The following is a 24,696-nucleotide window of genomic DNA, read 5'->3' as shown; positions in this document are numbered from 1 at the left end:
TCTTCATCCGATTATAAATCATTTTGACTGCTCTTCGTCCTCTTATAAAACTGTTTGACTGCTCTTCGTCCGCTTGTAAAACAGGTTGACTGCTCTTCATCCTCTTGTAAAACAATCTGACTGCTCTACATCCTCGTATAAAACAGTTTGACTGCTCTTCATCCTTTTATAAAGCAGTTTGACTGCTCTTCATCCTCTTATAAAACAGTTTGACTGCTCTTCGTCCGATTATAAATCAGTTTGACTGCTCTTCGTCCGATTATAAATCAGTTTGACTGCTCTTCATCCTCTTATAAATCAATTTGACTGCTCTTCATCCTCTTATAAAACCGTTTGACTGCTCTTCGTCCGATTATAAATCAGTTTGACTGCTCTTCGTCCGATTATAAATCAGTTTGACTGCTGTTCGTCCGCTTATAAAACAGTTTGACTGCTCTTCGTCCTCTTAATAAACAGTTTGACTGCTCTTCATCCTTTTATAAAGCAGTTTGACTGCTCTTCATCCTCTTATAAATCAGTTTGACTGCTCTTCATCCGATTATAATTCAGTTTGACTGCTCTTCGTCCTCCTATATAACAGTTTGACTGCTCTTTGTCCGATTATTGACTGCTGTTCATCCGATTATAAATCAGTTTGACTGCTCTTCGTCCTCTTAATAAACAGTTTGACTGCTCTTCATCCTTTTATAAAGCAGTTTGACTGCTCTTCATCCTCTTATAAATCTGTTTGACTGCTCTTCATCCGATTATAAATCATTTTGACTGCTCTTCGTCCTCTTATAAAACTGTTTGACTGCTCTTCGTCCGCTTGTAAAACAGGTTGACTGCTCTTCATCCTCTTGTAAAACAATCTGACTGCTCTACATCCTCGTATAAAACAGTTTGACTGCTCTTCATCCTTTTATAAAGCAGTTTGACTGCTCTTCATCCTCTTATAAAACAGTTTGACTGCTCTTCGTCCGATTATAAATCAGTTTGACTGCTCTTCGTCCGATTATAAATCAGTTTGACTGCTCTTCATCCTCTTATAAATCAATTTGACTGCTCTTCATCCTCTTATAAAACCGTTTGACTGCTCTTCGTCCGATTATAAATCAGTTTGACTGCTCTTCGTCCGATTATAAATCAGTTTGACTGCTGTTCGTCCGCTTATAAAACAGTTTGACTGCTCTTCGTCCTCTTATTAAACAGTTTGACTGCTCTTCATCCTTTTATAAAGCAGTTTGACTGCTCTTCATCCTCTTATAAATCAGTTTGACTGCTCTTCATCCGATTATAATTCAGTTTGACTGCTCTTCGTCCGATTATTGACTGCTGTTCATCCGATTATAAATCAGTTTGACTGCTCTTCGTCCTCTTATAAAACAGTTTGACTGCTCTTCATCGTTTTATAAAGCAGTTTGACTGCTCTTCATCCTCTTATAAAGCAGTTTGACTGCTCTTCATCCTCATATAAACCAGTTTGACTGCGCTTCATCCTCCTATAGAACAGTTTGACTGCTCTTCATCCTCTTATAAAGCAGTTTGACTGCTCTTCATCCTCTTATAAATCAGTTTGACTGCTCTTCGTCCGATTATAAATCAGTTTGACTGCGGTTCATCCGCTTATAAAACAGTTTGACTGCTCTTCGTCCGATTATAAATCAGTTTGACTGCTCTTCGTCTGCTTATAAAACAGTTTGACTGCTCTTCATCCTTTTATAAAGCAGTTTGACTGCTCTTCATCCTCTTATAAATCAGTTTGACTGCTCTTCATCCTATTATAAAACAGTTTGACTGCTCTTCAACCTCTTGTAAAACAGGTTGACTAGTCTTCATACTCTTGTAAACCAGTCTGACTGCTCTACATCCTCGTGTAAAACAGTTTGACTGCGCTTCATCCTCCTATAGAACAGTTTGGCTGCTCTTCGTCCGATTATTGATTGCTCTTCGTCCGTTTAAAAATCAGTTTGACTGCTCTTCATCCTTTTATAAAGCAGTTTGACTGCTCTTCATCCTCTTATAAATCAGTTTGACTGCTCTTCATCCTCTTACAAATCAGTTTGACTGCACTTCGTCCTCTTATAAAACAGTTTGACTGCTCTTCATCGTTTTATAAAGCAGTTTCACTGCTCTTCATCCTCTTATAAATCAGTTTGACTGCTCTTTATCCTCTTATAAATCAGTTTGACTGCTCTTCGTCCTCTTATAAAACAGTTTGACTGCTCTTCATCCTTTTATAAAGCAGTTTGACTGCTCTTCATCCTCTTATAAATCAATTTGACTGCTCTTCATCCTCTTATAAAACCGTTTGACTGCTCTTCGTCCGATTATAAATCAGTTTGACAGCTCTTCGTCCGATTATAAATCAGTTTGACTGCTCTTCACCCTCTTATAAATCAATTTGACTGCTCTTCATCCTCTTAAAAAAACCGTTTGACTGCTCTTCATCCTCTTATAAATCAATTTGACTGCTCTTCATCCTCTTATAAAACCGTTTGACTGCTCTTCGTCCGATTATAAATCAGTTTGACTGCTCTTCGTCCGATTATAAATCAGTTTGACTGCTGTTCGTCCGCTTATAAAACAGTTTGACTGCTCTTCGTCCTCTTAATAAACAGTTTGACTGCTCTTCATCCTTTTATAAAGCAGTTTGACTGCTCTTCATCCTCTTATAAATCAGTTTGACTGCTCTTCATCCGATTATAATTCAGTTTGACTGCTCTTCGTCCTCCTATATAACAGTTTGACTGCTCTTCGTCCGATTATTTTCTGCTGTTCATCCGATTATAAATCAGTTTGACTGCTCTTCGTCCTCTTATAAAACAGTTTGACTGCTCTTCATCCTTTTATAAAGCAGTTTGACTGCTCTTCATCCTCTTATAAATCTGTTTGACTGCTCTTCATCCGATTATAAATCATTTTGACTGCTCTTCGTCCTCTTATAAAACTGTTTGACTGCTCTTCGTCCGCTTATAAAACAGTTTGACTGCTCTTCATCCTTTTATAAAGCAGTTTGACTGCTCTTCATCCTCTTATAAATCAGTTTGACTGCTCTTCATCCTCTTATAAAACAGTTTGACTGCTCTTCAACCTCTTGTAAAACAGGTTGACTGCTATTCATCCTCTTGTAAACCAGTCTGACTGCTCTATATCCTCGTGTAAAACAGTTTGACTGCGCTTCATCCTCCTTTATAACAGTTTGACTGCTCTTCGTCCGATTATTGACTGCTCTTCATCCGATTATAAATCAGTTTGACTGCTCTTCATCCTTTTGTAAAGCAGTTTGACTGCTCTTCATCCTCCTATAAAGCAGTTTGACTGCTCTTCATCCTCCTATAAACCAGTTTGACTGCGCTTCATCGTCCTATAGAACAGTTTGACTGCTCTTCGTCCGATTATAAATCAGTTTGACTGCTCTTCGTCCGATTATAAATCAGTTTGACTGCTCTTCATCCTCTTATAAATCAATTTGACTGCTCTTCATCCTCTTATAAATCAGTTTGACTGCTCTTCATCCGATTATAATTCAGTTTGACTGCTCTTCGTCCTCCTATATAACAGTTTGACTGCTCTTCGTCCGATTATTGACTGCTGTTCATCCGATTATAAATCAGTTTGACTGCTCTTCATCCTCTTATAAATCACTTTGACTGCTCTTCATCCGATTGTAATTCAGTTTGACTGCTCTTCGTCCTCCTATAGAAGAGCTTGACTGCTCTTCGTCCGATCATTGACTGCTCTTCGTCCGATTATATATCAGTTTGACTGCTCTTCAGCCTTTTATAAAGCAGTTTGACTGCTCTTCATCCTCTTATAAATCAGTTTGACTGCTCTTCATCCTCTTATAAATCAGTTTGACTGCTCTTCAACCTCTTATAAAACAGTTGGACTGCTCTTCATCGTTTTATAAGGCAGTTTGACTGCTCTTCATCCTCCTATAAAGCAGTTTGACTGCTCTTCGACCTCCTATAAACCAGTTTGACTGCGCTTCATCCTCCTATAGAACAGTTTGACTGCTCTTCGTCGGATTATAAATCAGTTTGACTGCTCTTCATCCTCTTATAAAATAGTTTGACTGCTCTTCATCCTCCTATAAACCAGTTTGACTGCGCTTCATCCTCGTATAGAACAGTTTGACTGCTCTTCATCCTTTTATAAAGCAGTTTGACTGCTCTTCATCCTCTTATAAATCAATTTGACTGCTCTTCATCCTCTTATAAAACCGTTTGACTGCTCTTCGTCCGATTATAAATCAGTTTGACTGCTCTTCGTCCGATTATAAATCAGTTTGACTGCTCTTCGTCCTCTTATAAAACAGTTTGACTGCTCTTCATCCTTTTCTAAAGCAGTTTGACTGCTCTTCATCCTCTTATAAATCTGTTTGACTGCTCTTCATCCGATTATAAATAAGTTTGACTGCTCTTCGTCCTTTTATAAAACAGTAGACTGCTCTTCATCCTTTTATAAAGCGGTTTGACTGCTCTTCGTCCTCTTATAAAACAGTTTGACTGCTCTTCATCCTCTTGTAAAACAGGTTGACTGCTCTTCGTCCGATTATAAATCAGTTTGACTGCTCTTCATCCTCTTATAAATCAGTTTGACTGCTCTTCGTCCGCTTATAAAACAGTTTGACTGCTCTTTATTCTCTTGTAAAACAGTCTGACTGCTCAACATCTCGTATAAAACAGTTTGACTGCTCTTCATCCTTTTATAAAGCAGTTTGACTGCTCTTCATCCTCTTATAAATCAATTTGACTGCTCTTCATCCTCTTATAAAACCGTTTGACTGCTCTTCGTCCGATTATAAATCAGTTTGACTGCTCTTCGTCCGATTATAAATCAGTTTGACTGCTCTTCATCCGATTATAATTCAGTTTGACTGCTCTTCGTCCTCCTATATAACAGTTTGACTGCTCTTCGTCCGATTATTGACTGCTGTTCATCCGATTATAAATCAGTTTGACTGCACTTCGTCCTCTTATAAAACAGTTTGACTGCTCTTCATCCTTTTATAAAGCAGTTTGACTGCTCTTCATCCTCTTATAAATCTGTTTGACTGCTCTTCATCCAATTATAAATCATTTTGACTGCTCTTCGTCCTCTTATAAAACTGTTTGACTGCTCTTCGTCCGCTTATAAAACAGTTTGACTGCTCTTCATCCTTTTATAAAGCAGTTTGACTGCTCTTCATCCTCTTATAAATCAGTTTGACTGCTCTTCATCCTCTTATAAAACAGTTTGACTGCTCTTCAACCTCTTGTAAAACAGGTTGACTGCTATTCATCCTCTTGTAAACCAGTCTGACTGCTCTATATCCTCGTGTAAAACAGTTTGACTGCGCTTCATCCTCCTTTATAACAGTTTGACTGCTCTTCGTCCGATTATTGACTGCTCTTCATCCGATTATAAATCAGTTTGACTGCTCTTCATCTTTTTGTAAAGCAGTTTGACTGCTCTTCATCCTCCTATAAAGCAGTTTGACTGCTCTTCATCCTCCTATATACCAGTTTGACTGCGCTTCATCGTACTATAGAACAGTTTGACTGCGCTTCATCCTCCTATAGAACAGTTTGACTGCTCTTCGTCGGATTATAAATCAGTTTGACTGCTCTTCATCCTTTTATAAAGCAGTTTGACTGCTCTTCATCCTTTTATAAAGCAGTTTGACTGCTCTTCATCCTCTTATAAATCAGTTTGACTGCTCTTCATACGATTATAAATCATTTTGACTGCTCTTCGTCCTCTTATAAAACAGTTTGACTGCTCTTCATCCTTTTATAAAGCGGTTTGACTGCTCTTCATCCTCTGATAAAACAGTTTGACTGCTCTTCATCCTCTTGTAAAACAGGTTGACTGCTCTTCATCCTCTTGTAAAACAATCTGACTGCTCTACATCCTCGTATAACACAGTTTGACTGCTCTTCATCCTTTTATAAAGCAGTTTGACTGCTCTTCATCCTCTTATAAAACAGTTTGACTGCTCTTCGTCCGATTATAAATCAGTTTGACTGCTCTTCGTCCGATTATAAATCAGTTTGACTGCTCTTCATCCTCTTATAAATCAATTTGACTGCTCTTCATCCTCTTATAAAACCGTTTGACTGCTCTTCGTCCGATTATAAATCAGTTTGACTGCTCTTCGTCCGATTATAAATCAGTTTGACTGCTGTTCGTCCGCTTATAAAACAGTTTGACTGCTCTTCGTCCTCTTATTAAACAGTTTGACTGCTCTTCATCCTTTTATAAAGCAGTTTGACTGCTCTTCATCCTCTTATAAATCAGTTTGACTGCTCTTCATCCGATTATAATTCAGTTTGACTGCTCTTCGTCCTCCTATATAACAGTTTGACTGCTCTTCGTCCGATTATTGACTGCTGTTCATCCGATTATAAATCAGTTTGACTGCTCTTCGTCCTCTTATAAAACAGTTTGACTGCTCTTCATCGTTTTATAAAGCAGTTTGACTGCTCTTCATCCTCTTATAAAGCAGTTTGACTGCTCTTCATCCTCATATAAACCAGTTTGACTGCGCTTCATCCTCCTATAGAACAGTTTGACTGCTCTTCATCCTCTTATAAAGCAGTTTGACTGCTCTTCATCCTCTTATAAATCAGTTTGACTGCTCTTCGTCCGATTATAAATCAGTTTGACTGCGGTTCATCCGCTTATAAAACAGTTTGACTGCTCTTCGTCCGATTATAAATCAGTTTGACTGCTCTTCGTCCTCCTATAGAACAGTTTGACTGCTCTTCATCCTCTTATAAAGCAGTTTGACTGCTCTTCATCCTTTTATAAAGCAGTTTGACTGCTCTTCATCCTCTTATAAATCAGTTTGACTGCTCTTCATCCTCTTATAAAACAGTTTGACTGCTCTTCAACCTCTTGTAAAACAGGTTGACTAGTCTTCATACTCTTGTAAACCAGTCTGACTGCTCTACATCCTCGTGTAAAACAGTTTGACTGCGCTTCATCCTCCTATAGAACAGTTTGGCTGCTCTTCGTCCGATTATTGATTGCTCTTCGTCCGTTTAAAAATCAGTTTGACTGCTCTTCATCCTTTTATAAAGCAGTTTGACTGCTCTTCATCCTCTTATAAATCAGTTTGACTGCTCTTCATCCTCTTACAAATCAGTTTTACTGCACTTCGTCCTCTTATAAAACAGTTTGACTGCTCTTCATCGTTTTATAAAGCAGTTTCACTGCTCTTCATCCTCTTATAAATCAGTTTGACTGCTCTTCATCCTCTTATAAATCAGTTTGACTGCTCTTCGTCCTCTTATAAAACAGTTTGACTGCTCTTCATCCTTTTATAAAGCAGTTTGACTGCTCCTCATCCTATTATAAATCAATTTGACTGCTCTTCATCCTCTTATAAAACCGTTTGACTGCTCTTCGTCCGATTATAAATCAGTTTGACTGCTCTTCGTCCGATTATAAATCAGTTTGACTGCTCTTCATCCTCTTATAAATCAATTTGACTGCTCTTCATCCTCTTAAAAAAACCGTTTGACTGCTCTTCATCCTCTTATAAATCAATTTGACTGCTCTTCATCCTCTTATAAAACCGTTTGACTGCTCTTCGTCCGATTATAAATCAGTTTGACTGCTCTTCGTCCGATTATAAATCAGTTTGACTGCTGTTCGTCCGCTTATAAAACAGTTTGACTGCTCTTCGTCCTCTTAATAAACAGTTTGACTGCTCTTCATCCTTTTATAAAGCAGTTTGACTGCTCTTCATCCTCTTATAAATCAGTTTGACTGCTCTTCATCCGATTATAATTCAGTTTGACTGCTCTTCGTCCTCCTATATAACAGTTTGACTGCTCTTCGTCCGATTATTGACTGCTGTTCATCCGATTATAAATCAGTTTGACTGCTCTTCGTCCTCTTATAAAACAGTTTGACTGCTCTTCATCCTTTTATAAAGCAGTTTGACTGCTCTTCATCCTCTTATAAATCTGTTTGACTGCTCTTCATCCGATTATAAATCATTTTGACTGCTCTTCGTCCTCTTATAAAACTGTTTGACTGCTCTTCGTCCGATTATAAATCAGTTTGACTGCTCTTCATCCTTTTATAAAGCAGTTTGACTGCTCTTCATCCTCTTATAAATCAGTTTGACTGCTCTTCATCCTCTTATAAAACAGTTTGACTGCTCTTCAACCTCTTGTAAAACAGGTTGACTGCTATTCATCCTCTTGTAAACCAGTCTGACTGCTCTATATCCTCGTGTAAAACAATTTGACTGCTCTTCATCCTCTTATAAAACCGTTTGACTGCTCTTCGTCCGATTATAAATCAGTTTGACTGCTCTTCATCCTTTTATAAAGCAGTTTGACTGCTCTTCATCCTCTTATAAATCAGTTTGACTGCTCTTCATCCTCTTATAAAACAGTTTGACTGCTCTTCAACCTCTTGTAAAACAGGTTGACTGCTATTCATCCTCTTGTAAACCAGTCTGACTGCTCTATATCCTCGTGTAAAACAGTTTGACTGCGCTTCATCCTCCTTTATAACAGTTTGACTGCTCTTCGTCCGATTATTGACTGCTCTTCATCCGATTATAAATCAGTTTGACTGCTCTTCATCCTTTTGTAAAGCAGTTTGACTGCTCTTCATCCTCCTATAAAGCAGTTTGACTGCTCTTCATCCTCCTATAAACCAGTTTGACTGCGCTTCATCGTCCTATAGAACAGTTTGACTGCTCTTCGTCCTATTATAAATCAGTTTGACTGCTCTTCATCCTCTTATAAAACCGTTTGACTGCTCTTCGTCCGATTATAAATCAGTTTGACTGCTCTTCGTCCGATTATAAATCAGTTTGACTGCTCTTCATCCTCTTATAAATCAATTTGACTGCTCTTCATCCTCTTATAAATCAGTTTGACTGCTCTTCATCCGATTATAATTCAGTTTGACTGCTCTTCGTCCTCCTATATAACAGTTTGACTGCTCTTCGTCCGATTATTGACTGCTGTTCATCCGATTATAAATCAGTTTGACTGCACTTCATCCTTTTATAAAGCAGTTTGACTGCTCTTCATCATCTTTTAAATCAGTTTGACTGCTCTTCGTCCTCTTATAAAACAGTTTGACTACTCTTCATCGTTTTATAAAGCAGTTTGACTGCTCTTCATCCTCTTATAAAGCAGTTTGACTGCTCTTCATCCTCATATAAACCAGTTTGACTGCGCTTCATCCTCCTATAGAACAGTTTGACTGCTCTTCATCCTCTTATAAAGCAGTTTGACTGCTCTTCATCCTCTTATAAATCAGTTTGACTGCTCTTCGTCCGATTATAAATCAGTTTGACTGCGGTTCATCCGCTTATAAAACAGTTTGACTGCTCCTCATCCTTTTATAAATCAGTTTGACTGCTCTTCGTCCGATTATAAATCGGTTTGACTGCTCTTCGTCCGATTATAAATCAGTTTGACTGCTGTTCGTCCGCTTATAAAACAGTTTGACTGCTCTTCGTCCTCTTATAAAACAGTTTGACTGCTCTTCATCCTTTTATAAAGCAGTTTGACTGCTCTTCATCCTCTTATAAATCAGTTTGACTGCTCTTCATCTGATTGTAATTCAGTTTGACTGCTCTTCGTCCTCTTATAATACAGTTTGACTGCTCTTCATCCTCCTATAAAGCAGTTTGACTGCTCTTCATCCTCCTATAAACCAGTCTGACTGCGCTTCATCGTCCTATAGAACAGTTTGACTGCTCTTCGTCGGATTATAAATCAGTTTGACTGCTCTTCATCCTCTTATAAAATAGTTTGACTGCTCTTCATCCTCCTATAAACCAGTTTGACTGCGCTTCATCCTCGTATAGAACAGTTTGACTGCTCTTCATCCTTTTATAAAGCAGTTTGACTGCTCTTCATCCTCTTATAAATCAGTTTGACTGCTCTTCATCCTCTTATAAAACAGTTTGACTGCTCTTCAACCTCTTGTAAAACAGGTTGACTAGTCTTCATACTCTTGTAAACCAGTCTGACTGCTCTACATCCTCGTGTAAAACAGTTTGACTGCGCTTCATCCTCCTATAGAACAGTTTGGCTGCTCTTCGTCCGATTATTGATTGCTCTTCGTCCGTTTAAAAATCAGTTTGACTGCTCTTCATCCTTTTATAAAGCAGTTTGACTGCTCTTCATCCTCTTATAAATCAGTTTGACTGCTCTTCATCCTCTTACAAATCAGTTTGACTGCACTTCGTCCTCTTATAAAACAGTTTGACTGCTCTTCATCGTTTTATAAAGCAGTTTCACTGCTCTTCATCCTCTTATAAATCAGTTTGACTGCTCTTCATCCTCTTATAAATCAGTTTGACTGCTCTTCGTCCTCTTATAAAACAGTTTGACTGCTCTTCATCCTTTTATAAAGCAGTTTGACTGCTCTTCATCCTCTTATAAATCAATTTGACTGCTCTTCATCCTCTTATAAAACCGTTTGACTGCTCTTCGTCCGATTATAAATCAGTTTGACTGCTCTTCGTCCGATTATAAATCAGTTTGACTGCTCTTCATCCTCTTATAAATCAATTTGACTGCTCTTCATCCTCTTAAAAAAACCGTTTGACTGCTCTTCATCCTCTTATAAATCAATTTGACTGCTCTTCATCCTCTTATAAAACCGTTTGACTGCTCTTCGTCCGATTATAAATCAGTTTGACTGCTCTTCGTCCGATTATAAATCAGTTTGACTGCTGTTCGTCCGCTTATAAAACAGTTTGACTGCTCTTCGTCCTCTTCATAAACAGTTTGACTGCTCTTCATCCTTTTATAAAGCAGTTTGACTGCTCTTCATCCTCTTATAAATCAGTTTGACTGCTCTTCATCCGATTATAATTCAGTTTGACTGCTCTTCGTCCTCCTATATAACAGTTTGACTGCTCTTCGTCCGATTATTGACTGCTGTTCATCCGATTATAAATCAGTTTGACTGCTCTTCGTCCTCTTATAAAACAGTTTGACTGCTCTTCATCCTTTTATAAAGCAGTTTGACTGCTCTTCATCCTCTTATAAATCTGTTTGACTGCTCTTCATCCGATTATAAATCATTTTGACTGCTCTTCGTCCTCTTATAAAACTGTTTGACTGCTCTTCGTCCGCTTATAAAACAGTTTGACTGCTCTTCATCCTTTTATAAAGCAGTTTGACTGCTCTTCATCCTCTTATAAATCAGTTTGACTGCTCTTCATCCTCTTATAAAACAGTTTGACTGGTCTTCAACCTCTTGTAAAACAGGTTGACTGCTATTCATCCTCTTGTAAACCAGTCTGACTGCTCTATATCCTCGTGTAAAACAGTTTGACTGCGCTTCATCCTCCTTTATAACAGTTTGACTGCTCTTCGTCCGATTATTGACTGCTCTTCATCCGATTATAAATCAGTTTGACTGCTCTTCATCCTTTTGTAAAGCAGTTTGACTGCTCTTCATCCTCCTATAAAGCAGTTTGACTGCTCTTCATCCTCCTATACACCAGTTTGACTGCGCTTCATCGTCCTATAGAACAGTTTGACTGCGTTTCGTCCTATTATAAATCAGTTTGACTGCTCTTCATCCTCTTATAAAACCGTTTGACTGCTCTTCGTCCGATTATAAATCAGTTTGACTGCTCTTCGTCCGATTATAAATCAGTTTGACTGCTCTTCATCCTCTTATAAATCAATTTGACTGCTCTTCATCCTCTTATAAATCAGTTTGACTGCTCTTCATCCGATTATAATTCAGTTTGACTGCTCTTCGTCCTCCTATATAACAGTTTGACTGCTCTTCGTCCGATTATTGACTGCTGTTCATCCGATTATAAATCAGTTTGACTGCTCTTCATCCTTTTATAAAGCAGTTTGACTGCTCTTCATCCTCTTGTAAACCAGTCTGACTGCTCTACATCCTCGTGTAAAACAGTTTGACTGCGCTTCATCCTCCTATAAAACAGTTTGACTGCTCTTCGTCCTCTTCATAAACAGTTTGACTGCTCTTCATCCTTTTATAAAGCAGTTTGACTGCTCTTCATCCTCTTATAAATCAGTTTGACTGCTCTTCATCCGATTATAATTCAGTTTGACTGCTCTTCGTCCTCCTATATAACAGTTTGACTGCTCTTCGTCCGATTATTGACTGCTGTTCATCCGATTATAAATCAGTTTGACTGCTCTTCGTCCTCTTATAAAACAGTTTGACTGCTCTTCATCCTTTTATAAAGCAGTTTGACTGCTCTTCATCCTCTTATAAATCTGTTTGACTGCTCTTCATCCGATTATAAATCATTTTGACTGCTCTTCGTCCTCTTATAAAACTGTTTGACTGCTCTTCGTCCGCTTATAAAACAGTTTGACTGCTCTTCATCCTTTTATAAAGCAGTTTGACTGCTCTTCATCCTCTTATAAATCAGTTTGACTGCTCTTCATCCTCTTATAAAACAGTTTGACTGGTCTTCAACCTCTTGTAAAACAGGTTGACTGCTATTCATCCTCTTGTAAACCAGTCTGACTGCTCTATATCCTCGTGTAAAACAGTTTGACTGCGCTTCATCCTCCTTTATAACAGTTTGACTGCTCTTCGTCCGATTATTGACTGCTCTTCATCCGATTATAAATCAGTTTGACTGCTCTTCATCCTTTTGTAAAGCAGTTTGACTGCTCTTCATCCTCCTATAAAGCAGTTTGACTGCTCTTCATCCTCCTATACACCAGTTTGACTGCGCTTCATCGTCCTATAGAACAGTTTGACTGCGTTTCGTCCTATTATAAATCAGTTTGACTGCTCTTCATCCTCTTATAAAACCGTTTGACTGCTCTTCGTCCGATTATAAATCAGTTTGACTGCTCTTCGTCCGATTATAAATCAGTTTGACTGCTCTTCATCCTCTTATAAATCAATTTGACTGCTCTTCATCCTCTTATAAATAAGTTTGACTGCTCTTCATCCGATTATAATTCAGTTTGACTGCTCTTCGTCCTCCTATATAACAGTTTGACTGCTCTTCGTCCGATTATTGACTGCTGTTCATCCGATTATAAATCAGTTTGACTGCTCTTCATCCTTTTATAAAGCAGTTTGACTGCTCTTCATCCTCTTGTAAACCAGTCTGACTGCTCTACATCCTCGTGTAAAACAGTTTGACTGCGCTTCATCCTCCTATAGAACAGTTTGGCTGCTCTTCGTCCGATTATTGATTGCTCTTCGTCCGTTTAAAAATCAGTTTGACTGCTCTTCATCCTTTTATAAAGCAGTTTGACTGCTCTTCATCCTCTTATAAATCAGTTTGACTGCTCTTCATCCTCTTACAAATCAGTTTGACTGCACTTCGTCCTCTTATAAAACAGTTTGACTGCTCTTCATCGTTTTATAAAGCAGTTTCACTGCTCTTCATCCTCTTATAAATCAGTTTGACTGCTCTTCATCCTCTTATAAATCAGTTTGACTGCTCTTCGTCCTCTTATAAAACAGTTTGACTGCTCTTCATCCTTTTATAAAGCAGTTTGACTGCTCTTCATCCTCTTATAAATCAATTTGACTGCTCTTCATCCTCTTATAAAACCGTTTGACTGCTCTTCGTCCGATTATAAATCAGTTTGACTGCTCTTCGTCCGATTATAAATCAGTTTGACTGCTCTTCATCCTCTTATAAATCAATTTGACTGCTCTTCATCCTCTTAAAAAAACCGTTTGACTGCTCCTCATCCTCTTATACATCAATTTGACTGCTCTTCATCCTCTTATAAAACCGTTTGACTGCTCTTCGTCCGATTATAAATCAGTTTGACTGCTCTTCGTCCTTTTATAAAACAGTTTGACTGCTCTTCATCCTTTTATAAAGCAGTTTGACTGCTCTTCATCCTCTTATAAATCTGTTTGACTGCTCTTCATCCGATTATAAATCATTTTGACTGCTCTTCGTCCTCTTATAAAACTGTTTGACTGCTCTTCGTCCGCTTATAAAACAGTTTGACTGCTCTTCATCCTTTTATAAAGCAGTTTGACTGCTCTTCATCCTCTTATAAATCAGTTTGACTGCTCTTCATCCTCTTATAAAACAGTTTGACTGGTCTTCAACCTCTTGTAAAACAGGTTGACTGCTATTCATCCTCTTGTAAACCAGTCTGACTGCTCTATATCCTCGTGTAAAACAGTTTGACTGCGCTTCATCCTCCTTTATAACAGTTTGACTGCTCTTCGTCCGATTATTGACTGCTCTTCATCCGATTATAAATCAGTTTGACTGCTCTTCATCCTTTTGTAAAGCAGTTTGACTGCTCTTCATCCTCCTATAAAGCAGTTTGACTGCTCTTCATCCTCCTATACACCAGTTTGACTGCGCTTCATCGTCCTATAGAACAGTTTGACTGCGTTTCGTCCTATTATAAATCAGTTTGACTGCTCTTCATCCTCTTATAAAACCGTTTGACTGCTCTTCGTCCGATTATAAATCAGTTTGACTGCTCTTCGTCCGATTATAAATCAGTTTGACTGCTCTTCATCCTCTTATAAATCAATTTGACTGCTCTTCATCCTCTTATAAATCAGTTTGACTGCTCTTCATCCGATTATAATTCAGTTTGACTGCTCTTCGTCCTCCTATATAACAGTTTGACTGCTCTTCGTCCGATTATTGACTGCTGTTCATCCGATTATAAATCAGTTTGACTGCTCTTCATCCTTTTATAAAGCAGTTTGACTGCTCTTCATCCTCTTGTAAACCAGTCTGACTGCTCTACATCCTCGTGTAAAACAGTTTGACTGCGCTTCATCCTCCTATAGAACAGTTTGGCTGCTCTTCGTCCGATTATTGATTGCTCTTCGTCCGTTTAAAAATCAGTTTGACTGCTCTTCATCCTTTTATAAAGCAGTTTGACTGCTCTTCATCCTCTTATAAATCAGTTTGACTGCTCTTCATCCTCTTACAAATCAGTTTGACTGCACTTCGTCCTCTTATAAAACAGTTTGACTGCTCTTCATCGTTTTATAAAGCAGTTTCACTGCTCTTCATCCTCTTATAAATCAGTTTGACTGCTCTTCATCCTCTTATAAATCAGTTTGACTGCTCTTCGTCCTCTTATAAAACAGTTTGACTGCTCTTCATCCTTTTATAAAGCAGTTTGACTGCTCTTCATCCTCTTATAAATCAATTTGACTGCTCTTCATCCTCTTATAAAACCGTTTGACTGCTCTTCGTCCGATTATAAATCAGTTTGACTGCTCTTCGTCCGATTATAAATCAGTTTGACTGCTCTTCATCCTCTTATAAATCAATTTGACTGCTCTTCATCCTCTTAAAAAAACCGTTTGACTGCTCCTCATCCTCTTATAAATCAATTTGACTGCTCTTCATCCTCTTATAAAACCGTTTGACTGCTCTTCGTCCGATTATAAATCAGTTTGACTGCTCTTCGTCCGATTATAAATCAGTTTGACTGCTGTTCGTCCGCTTATAAAACAGTTTGACTGCTCTTCGTCCTCTTCATAAACAGTTTGACTGCTCTTCATCCTTTTATAAAGCAGTTTGACTGCTCTTCATCCTCTTATAAATCAGTTTGACTGCTCTTCATCCGATTATAATTCAGTTTGACTGCTCTTCGTCCTCCTATATAACAGTTTGACTGCTCTTCGTCCGATTATTGACTGCTGTTCATCCGATTATAAATCAGTTTGACTGCTCTTCGTCCTCTTATAAAACAGTTTGACTGCTCTTCATCCTTTTATAAAGCAGTTTGACTGCTCTTCATCCTCTTATAAATCTGTTTGACTGCTCTTCATCCGATTATAAATCATTTTGACTGCTCTTCGTCCTCTTATAAAACTGTTTGACTGCTCTTCGTCCGCTTATAAAACAGTTTGACTGCTCTTCATCCTTTTATAAAGCAGTTTGACTGCTCTTCATCCTCTTATAAATCAGTTTGACTGCTCTTCATCCTCTTATAAAACAGTTTGACTGGTCTTCAACCTCTTGTAAAACAGGTTGACTGCTATTCATCCTCTTGTAAACCAGTCTGACTGCTCTATATCCTCGTGTAAAACAGTTTGACTGCGCTTCATCCTCCTTTATAACAGTTTGACTGCTCTTCGTCCGATTATTGACTGCTCTTCATCCGATTATAAATCAGTTTGACTGCTCTTCAGCCTTTTGTAAAGCAGTTTGACTGCTCTTCATCCTCCTATAAAGCAGTTTGACTGCTCTTCATCCTCTTATAAATCAATTTGACTGCTCTTCATCCTCTTATAAAACCGTTTGACTGCTCTTCGTCCGATTATAAATCAGTTTGACTGCTCTTCGTCCGATTATAAATCAGTTTGACTGCTGTTCGTCCGCTTATAAAACAGTTTGACTGCTCTTCGTCCTCTTCATAAACAGTTTGACTGCTCTTCATCCTTTTATAAAGCAGTTTGACTGCTCTTCATCCTCTTATAAATCAGTTTGACTGCTCTTCATCCGATTATAATTCAGTTTGACTGCTGTTCGTCCTCCTATATAACAGTTTGACTGCTCTTCGTCCGATTATTGACTGCTGTTCATCCGATTATAAATCAGTTTGACTGCTCTTCGTCCTCTTATAAAACAGTTTGACTGCTCTTCATCCTTTTATAAAGCAGTTTGAATGCTCTTCATCCTCTTATAAATCTGTTTGACTGCTCTTCATCCAATTATAAATCATTTTGACTGCTCTTCGTCCTCTTATAAAACTGTTTGACTGCTCTTCGTCCGCTTATAAAACAGTTTGACTGCTCTTCATCCTTTTATAAAGCAGTTTGACTGCTCTTCATCCTCTTATAAATCAGTTTGACTGCTCTTCATCCTCTTATAAAACAGTTTGACTGGTCTTCAACCTCTTGTAAAACAGGTTGACTGCTATTCATCCTCTTGTAAACCAGTCTGACTGCTCTATATCCTCGTGTAAAACAGTTTGACTGCGCTTCATCCTCCTTTATAACAGTTTGACTGCTCTTCGTCCGATTATTGACTGCTCTTCATCCGATTATAAATCAGTTTGACTGCTCTTCATCCTTTTGTAAAGCAGTTTGACTGCTCTTCATCCTCCTATAAAGCAGTTTGACTGCTCTTCATCCTCCTATAAACCAGTTTGACTGCGCTTCATCGTCCTATAGAACAGTTTGACTGCGTTTCGTCCTATTATAAATCAGTTTGACTGCTCTTCATCCTTTTATAAAACCGTTTGACTGCTCTTCGTCCGATTATAAATCAGTTTGACTGCTCTTCGTCCGATTATAAATCAGTTTGACTGCTCTTCATCCTCTTATAAATCAATTTGACTGCTCTTCATCCTCTTATAAATCAGTTTGACTGCTCTTCATCCGATTATAATTCAGTTTGACTGCTCTTCGTCCTCCTATATAACAGTTTGACTGCTCTTCGTCCGATTATTGACTGCTGTTCATCCGATTATAAATCAGTTTGACTGCTCTTCATCCTTTTATAAAGCAGTTTGACTGCTCTTCATCCTCTTTTAAATCAGTTTGACTGCTCTTCGTCCTCTTATAAAACAGTTTGACTACTCTTCATCGTTTTATAAAGCAGTTTGACTGCTCTTCATCCTCTTATAAAGCAGTTTGACTGCTCTTCATCCTCATATAAACCAGTTTGACTGCGCTTCATCCTCCTATAGAACAGTTTGACTGCTCTTCATCCTCTTATAAAGCAGTTTGACTGCTCTTCATCCTCTTATAAATCAGTTTGACTGCTCTTCGTCCGATTATAAATCAGTTTGCCTGCGGTTCATCCGCTTATAAAACAGTTTGACTGCTCTTCATCCTTTTATAAATCAGTTTGACTGCTCTTCGTCCGATTATAAATCAGTTTGACTGCTCTTCGTCCGATTATAAATCAGTTTGACTGCTGTTCGTCCGCTTATAAAACAGTTTGACTGCTCTTCGTCCTTTTATAAAGCAGTTTGACTGCTCTTCATCCTTTTATAAAGCAGTTTGACTGCTCTTCATCCTCTTATAAATCAGTTTGACTGCTCTTCATCCGATTGTAATTCAGTTTGACTGCTCTTCGTCCTCTTATAATACAGTTTGACTGCTCTTCATCCTCCTATAAAGCAGTTTGACTGCTCTTCATCCTCCTATAAACCAGTCTGACTGCGCTTCATCGTCCTATAGAACAGTTTGACTGCTCTTCGTCGGATTATAAATCAGTTTGACTGCTCTTCATCCTCTTATAAAATAGTTTGACTGCTCTTCATCCTCCTATAAACCAGTTTGACTGCGCTTCATCCTCTTATAGAACAGTTTGACTGCTCTTCATCCTTTTATAAAGCGGTTTGACTGCTCTTCATCCTCTTGTAAAACAGGTTGACTGCTCTTCAACCTCTTGTAAAACAGTCTGACTGCTCTACATCCTCGTATAAAACAGTTTGACTGGTCTTCATCCTTTTATAAAGCAGTTTGACTGCTCTTCATCCTCTTATAAATCAATTTGACTGCTCTTCATCCTCTTATAAAACCGTTTGACTGCTCTACGTCCGATTACAAATCAGTTTGACTGCTCTTCGTCCGATTATAAATCAGTTTGACTGCTGTTCGTCCGCTTATAAAACAGTTTGACTGCTCTTCGTCCTCTTATTAAACAGTTTGACTACTCTTCATCCTTTTATAAAGCAGTTTGACTGCTCTTCATCCTCTTATAAATCAGTTTGACTGCTCTTCACCCTCTTATAAAACCGTTTGACTGCTCTTCGTCCTCTTATAAAAACGTTTGACTGCTCTTTATCCTTTTATAAAGCAGTTTGACTGCTCTTCATCCTCTTAAAAATCAGTTTGACTGCTCTTCATCCGATTGTAATTCAGTTTGACTGCTCTTCGTCCTCTTATAATACAGTTTGACTGCTCTTCATCCTTTTATAAAGCAGTTAGAATGCTCTTCATTCTCTTATAAAACAGTTGGACTGCTCTTCATCGTTTTATAAGGCAGTTTGACTGCTCTTCATCCTCCTATAAAGCAGTTTGACTGCTCTTCGACCTCCTATAAACCAGTTTGACTGCGCTTCATCCTCCTATAGAACAGTTTGACTGCTCTTCGTCGGATTATAAATCAGTTTGACTGCTCTTCATCCTCTTATAAAATAGTTTGACTGCTCTTCATCCTCCTATAAACCAGTTTGACTGCGCTTCATCCTCGTATAGAACAGTTTGACTGCTCTTCATCCTTTTATAAAGCAGTTTGACTGCTCTTCATCCTCTTATAAATCAATTTGACTGCTCTTCATCCTCTTATAAAACCGTTTGACTGCTCTTCGTCCGATTATAAATCAGTTTGACTGCTCTTCGTCCGATTATAAATCAGTTTGACTGCTCTTCGTCCTCTTATAAAACAGTTTGACTGCTCTTCATCCTTTTCTAAAGCAGTTTGACTGCTCTTCATCCTCTTATAAATCTGTTTGACTGCTCTTCATCCGATTATAAATAATTTTGACTGCTCTTCGTCCTTTTATAAAACAGTAGACTGCTCTTCATCCTTTTATAAAGCGGTTTGACTGCTCTTCATCCTCTTATAAAACAGTTTGACTGCTCTTCATCCTCTTGTAAAACAGGTTGACTGCTCTTCGTCCGATTATAAATCAGTTTGACTGCTCTTCATCCTCTTATAAATCAGTTTGACTGCTCTTCGTCCGCTTATAAAACATTTTGACTGCTCTTCATTCTCTTGTAAAACAGTCTGACTGCTCTACATCTCGTATAAAACAGTTTGACTGCTCTTCATCCTTTTATAAAGCAGTTTGACTGCTCTTCATCCTCTTATAAATCAATTTGACTGCTCTTCATCCTCTTATAAAATAGTTTGAGTGCTCTTCATCCTCCTATAAACCAGTTTGACTGCGCTTCATCCTCGTATAGAACAGTTTGACTGCTCTTCATCCTTTTATAAAGCGGTTTGACTGGTCTTCATCCTCTTGTAAAACAGGTTGACTGCTCTTCAACCTCTTGTAAAACAGTCTGACTGCTCTACATCCTCGTATAAAACAGTTTGACTGGTCTTCATCCTTTTATAAAGCAGTTTGACTGCTCTTCATCCTCTTATAAATCAATTTGACTGCTCTTCATCCTCTTATAAAACCGTTTGACTGCTCTTCGTCCGATTACAAATCAGTTTGACTGCTCTTCGTCCGATTATAAATCAGTTTGACTGCTGTTCGTCCGCTTATAAAACAGTTTGACTGCTCTTCGTCCTCTTATTAAACAGTTTGACTACTCTTCATCCTTTTATAAAGCAGTTTGACTGCTCTTCATCCTCTTATAAATCAGTTTGACTGCTCTTCACCCTCTTATAAAACCGTTTGACTGCTCTTCGTCCTCTTATAAAACAGTTTGACTGCTCTTCATCCTTTTATAAAGCAGTTTGACTGCTCTTCATCCTCTTGTAAATCAGTTTGACTGCTCTTCATCCGATTGTAATTCAGTTTGACTGCTCTTCGTCCTCCTATAGAAGAGTTTGACTGCTCTTCGTCCGATCATTGACTGCTCTTCGTCCGATTATATATCAGTTTGACTGCTCTTCAGCCTTTTATAAAGCAGTTTGACTGCTCTTCATCCTCTTATAAATCAGTTTGACTGCTCTTCATCCTCTTATAAATCAGTTTGACTGCTCTTCAACCTCTTATAAAACAGTTGGACTGCTCTTCATCGTTTTATAAGGCAGTTTGACTGCTCTTCATCCTCCTATAAAGCAGTTTGACTGCTCTTCGACCTCCTATAAACCAGTTTGACTGCGCTTCATCCTCCTATAGAACAGTTTGACTGCTCTTCGTCGGATTATAAATCAGTTTGACTGCTCTTCATCCTCTTATAAAATAGTTTGACTGCTCTTCATCCTCCTATAAACCAGTTTGACTGCGCTTCATCCTCGTATAGAACAGTTTGACTGCTCTTCATCCTTTTATAAAGCAGTTTGCCTGCTCTTCATCCTCTTATAAATCAATTTGACTTCTCTTCATCCTCTTATAAAACCGTTTGACTGCTCTTCGTCCGATTATAAATCAGTTTGACTGCTCTTCGTCCGATTATAAATCAGTTTGACTGCTCTTCGTCCTCTTATAAAACAGTTTGACTGCTCTTCATCCTTTTCTAAAGCAGTTTGACTGCTCTTCATCCTCTTATAAATCTGTGTGACTGCTCTTCATCCGATTATAAATAATTTTGACTGCTCTTCGTCCTTTTATAAAACAGTAGACTGCTCTTCATCCTTTTATAAAGCGGTTTGACTGCTCTTCATCCTCTTATAAAACAGTTTGACTGCTCTTCATCCTCTTGTAAAACAGGTTGACTGCTCTTCGTCCGATTATAAATCAGTTTGACTGCTCTTCATCCTCTTATAAATCAGTTTGACTGCTCTTCGTCCGCTTATAAAACAGTTTGACTGCTCTTCATTCTCTTGTAAAACAGTCTGACTGCTCTACATCTCGTATAAAACAGTTTGACTGCTCTTCATCCTTTTATAAAGCAGTTTGACTGCTCTTCATCCTCTTATAAATCAATTTGACTGCTCTTCATCCTCTTATAAAACCGTTTGACTGCTCTTCGTCTGATTATAAATCAGTTTGACTGCTCTTCGTCCGATTATAAAACAGTTTGACTGCTCTTCATCCTTTTATAAAGCAGTTTGACTGCTCTTCATCCTCTTGTAAATCAGTTTGACTGCTCTTCATCCGATTGTAATTCAGTTTGACTGCTCTTCGTCCTCCTATAGAAGAGTTTGACTGCTCTTCGTCCGATCATTGACTGCTCTTCGTCCGATTATATATCAGTTTGACTGCTCTTCAGCCTTTTATAAAGCAGTTTGACTGCTCTTCATCCTCTTATAAATCAGTTTGACTGCTCTTCATCCTCTTATAAATCAGTTTGACTGCTCTTCAACCTCTTATAAAACAGTTGGACTGCTCTTCATCGTTTTATAAGGCAGTTTGACTGCTCTTCATCCTCCTATAAAGCAGTTTGACTGCTCTTCGACCTCCTATAAACCAGTTTGACTGCGCTTCATCCTCCTATAGAACAGTTTGACTGCTCTTCGTCGGATTATAAATCAGTTTGACTGCTCTTCATCCTCTTATAAAATAGTTTGACTGCTCTTCATCCTCCTATAAACCAGTTTGACTGCGCTTCATCCTCCTATAGAACAGTTTGACTGCTCTTCGTCCGATTATAAATCAGTTTGACTGCTCTTCGTCCGATTATAAATCAGTTTGACTGCTCTTCGTCCTCTTATAAAACAGTTTGACTGCTCTTCATCCTTTTCTAAAGCAGTTTGACTGCTCTTCATCCTCTTATAAATCTGTTTGACTGCTCTTCATCCGATTATAAATAATTTTGACTGCTCTTCGTCCTTTTATAAAACAGTAGACTGCTCTTCATCCTTTTATAAAGCGGTTTGACTGCTCTTCATCCTCTTATAAAACAGTTTGACTGCTCTTCATCCTCTTGTAAAACAGGTTGACTGCTCTTCGTCCGATTATAAATCAGTTTGACTGCTCTTCATCCTCTTATAAATCAGTTTGACTGCTCTTCGTCCGCTTATAAAACAGTTTGACTGCTCTTCATTCTCTTGTAAAACAGTCTGACTGCTCTACATCTCGTATAAAACAGTTTGACTGCTCTTCATCCTTTTATAAAGCAGTTTGACTGCTCTTCATCCTCTTATAAATCAATTTGACTGCTCTTCATCCTCTTATAAAACCGTTTGACTGCTCTTCGTCTGATTATAAATCAGTTTGACTGCTCTTCGTCCGATTATAAATCAGTTTGACTGCTGTTCGTCCGCTTATAAAACAGTTTGACTGCTCTTCGTCCTCTTATAAAAACGTTTGACTGCTCTTTATCCTTTTATAAAGCAGTTTGACTGCTCTTCATCCTCTTAAAAATCAGTTTGACTGCTCTTCATCCGATTGTAATTCAGTTTGACTGCTCTTCGTCCTCTTATAATACAGTTTGACTGCTCTTCATCCTTTTATAAAGCAGTTAGACTGCTCTTCATTCTCTTATAAAACAGTTTGACTGCTCTTCATCCTCCTATAGAACAGTTTGACTGCTCTTCGTCGGATTATAAATCAGTTTGACTGCTCTTCATCCTCTTATAAAATAGTTTGACTGCTCTTCATCCTCCTATAAACCAGTTTGACTGCGCTTCATCCTCGTATAGAACAGTTTGACTGCTCTTCATCCTTTTATAAAGCGGTTTGACTGCTCTTCATCCTCTTATAAATCAGTTTGACTGCTCTTCGTCCGATTATAAATCAGTTTGACTGCTCTTCATCCGCTTATAAAACAGTTTGACTGCTCTTCATCCTTTTATAAATCAGTTTGACTGCTCTTCATCCTTTTATAAATCAGTTTGACTGCTCTTCGTCCGATTATAAATCAGTTTGACTGCTCTTCGTCTGCTTATAAAACAGTTTTACTGCTCTTCATCCTTTTATAAAGCAGTTTGACTGCTCTTCATCCTCTTATAAATCAGTTTGACTGCTCTTCATCCTCTTATAAATCAATTTGACTGCTCTTCATCCTCTTATAAAACCGTTTGACTGCTCTTCGTCCGATTATAAATCAGTTTGACTGCTCTTCGTCCGATTATAAAGCAGTTTGACTGCTCTTCATCCTCTTATAAATCAGTTTGACTGCTCTTCATCCTCTTATAAAAAAGTTTGACTGCTCTTCAACCTCTTGTAAAACAGGTTGACTGCTCTTCATACTCTTGTAAACCAATCTGACTGCTCTACATCCTCGTGTAAAACAGTTTGACTGCGCTTCATCCTCCTATAGAACAGTTTGGCTGCTCTTCGTCCGATTATTGACTGCTCTTCGTCCGTTTATAAATCAGTTTGACTGCTCTTCAGCCTTTTATAAAGCAGTTTGACTGCTCTTCATCCTCTTATAAATCAGTTTGACTGCTCTTCATCCTCTTATAAATCAGTTTGACTGCTCTTCAACCTCTTATAAAACAGTTGGACTGCTCTTCATCGTTTTATAAGGCAGTTTGACTGCTCTTCATCCTCCTATAAAGCAGTTTGACTGCTCTTCGACCTCCTATAAACCAGTTTGACTGCGCTTCATCCTCCTATAGAACAGTTTGACTGCTCTTCGTCGGATTATAAATCAGTTTGACTGCTCTTCATCCTCTTATAAAATAGTTTGACTGCTCTTCATCCTCCTATAAACCAGTTTGACTGCGCTTCATCCTCGTATAGAACAGTTTGACTGCTCTTCATCCTTTTATAAAGCAGTTTGCCTGCTCTTCATCCTCTTATAAATCAATTTGACTTCTCTTCATCCTCTTATAAAACCGTTTGACTGCTCTTCGTCCGATTATAAATCAGTTTGACTGCTCTTCGTCCGATTATAAATCAGTTTGACTGCTCTTCGTCCTCTTATAAAACAGTTTGACTGCTCTTCATCCTTTTCTAAAGCAGTTTGACTGCTCTTCATCCTCTTATAAATCTGTTTGACTGCTCTTCATCCGATTATAAATAATTTTGACTGCTCTTCGTCCTTTTATAAAACAGTAGACTGCTCTTCATCCTTTTATAAAGCGGTTTGACTGCTCTTCATCCTCTTATAAAACAGTTTGACTGCTCTTCATCCTCTTGTAAAACATGTTGACTGCTCTTCGTCCGATTATAAATCAGTTTGACTGCTCTTCATCCTCTTATAAATCAGTTTGACTGCTCTTCGTCCGCTTATAAAACAGTTTGACTGCTCTTCATTCTC

This window comes from Lampris incognitus, chromosome 12, assembly GCF_029633865.1.
Source record: "Lampris incognitus isolate fLamInc1 chromosome 12, fLamInc1.hap2, whole genome shotgun sequence".
NCBI classification, from domain to species: domain Eukaryota; kingdom Metazoa; phylum Chordata; class Actinopteri; order Lampriformes; family Lampridae; genus Lampris; species Lampris incognitus.
Note: the sequence above shows the minus strand (reverse complement) of the source record.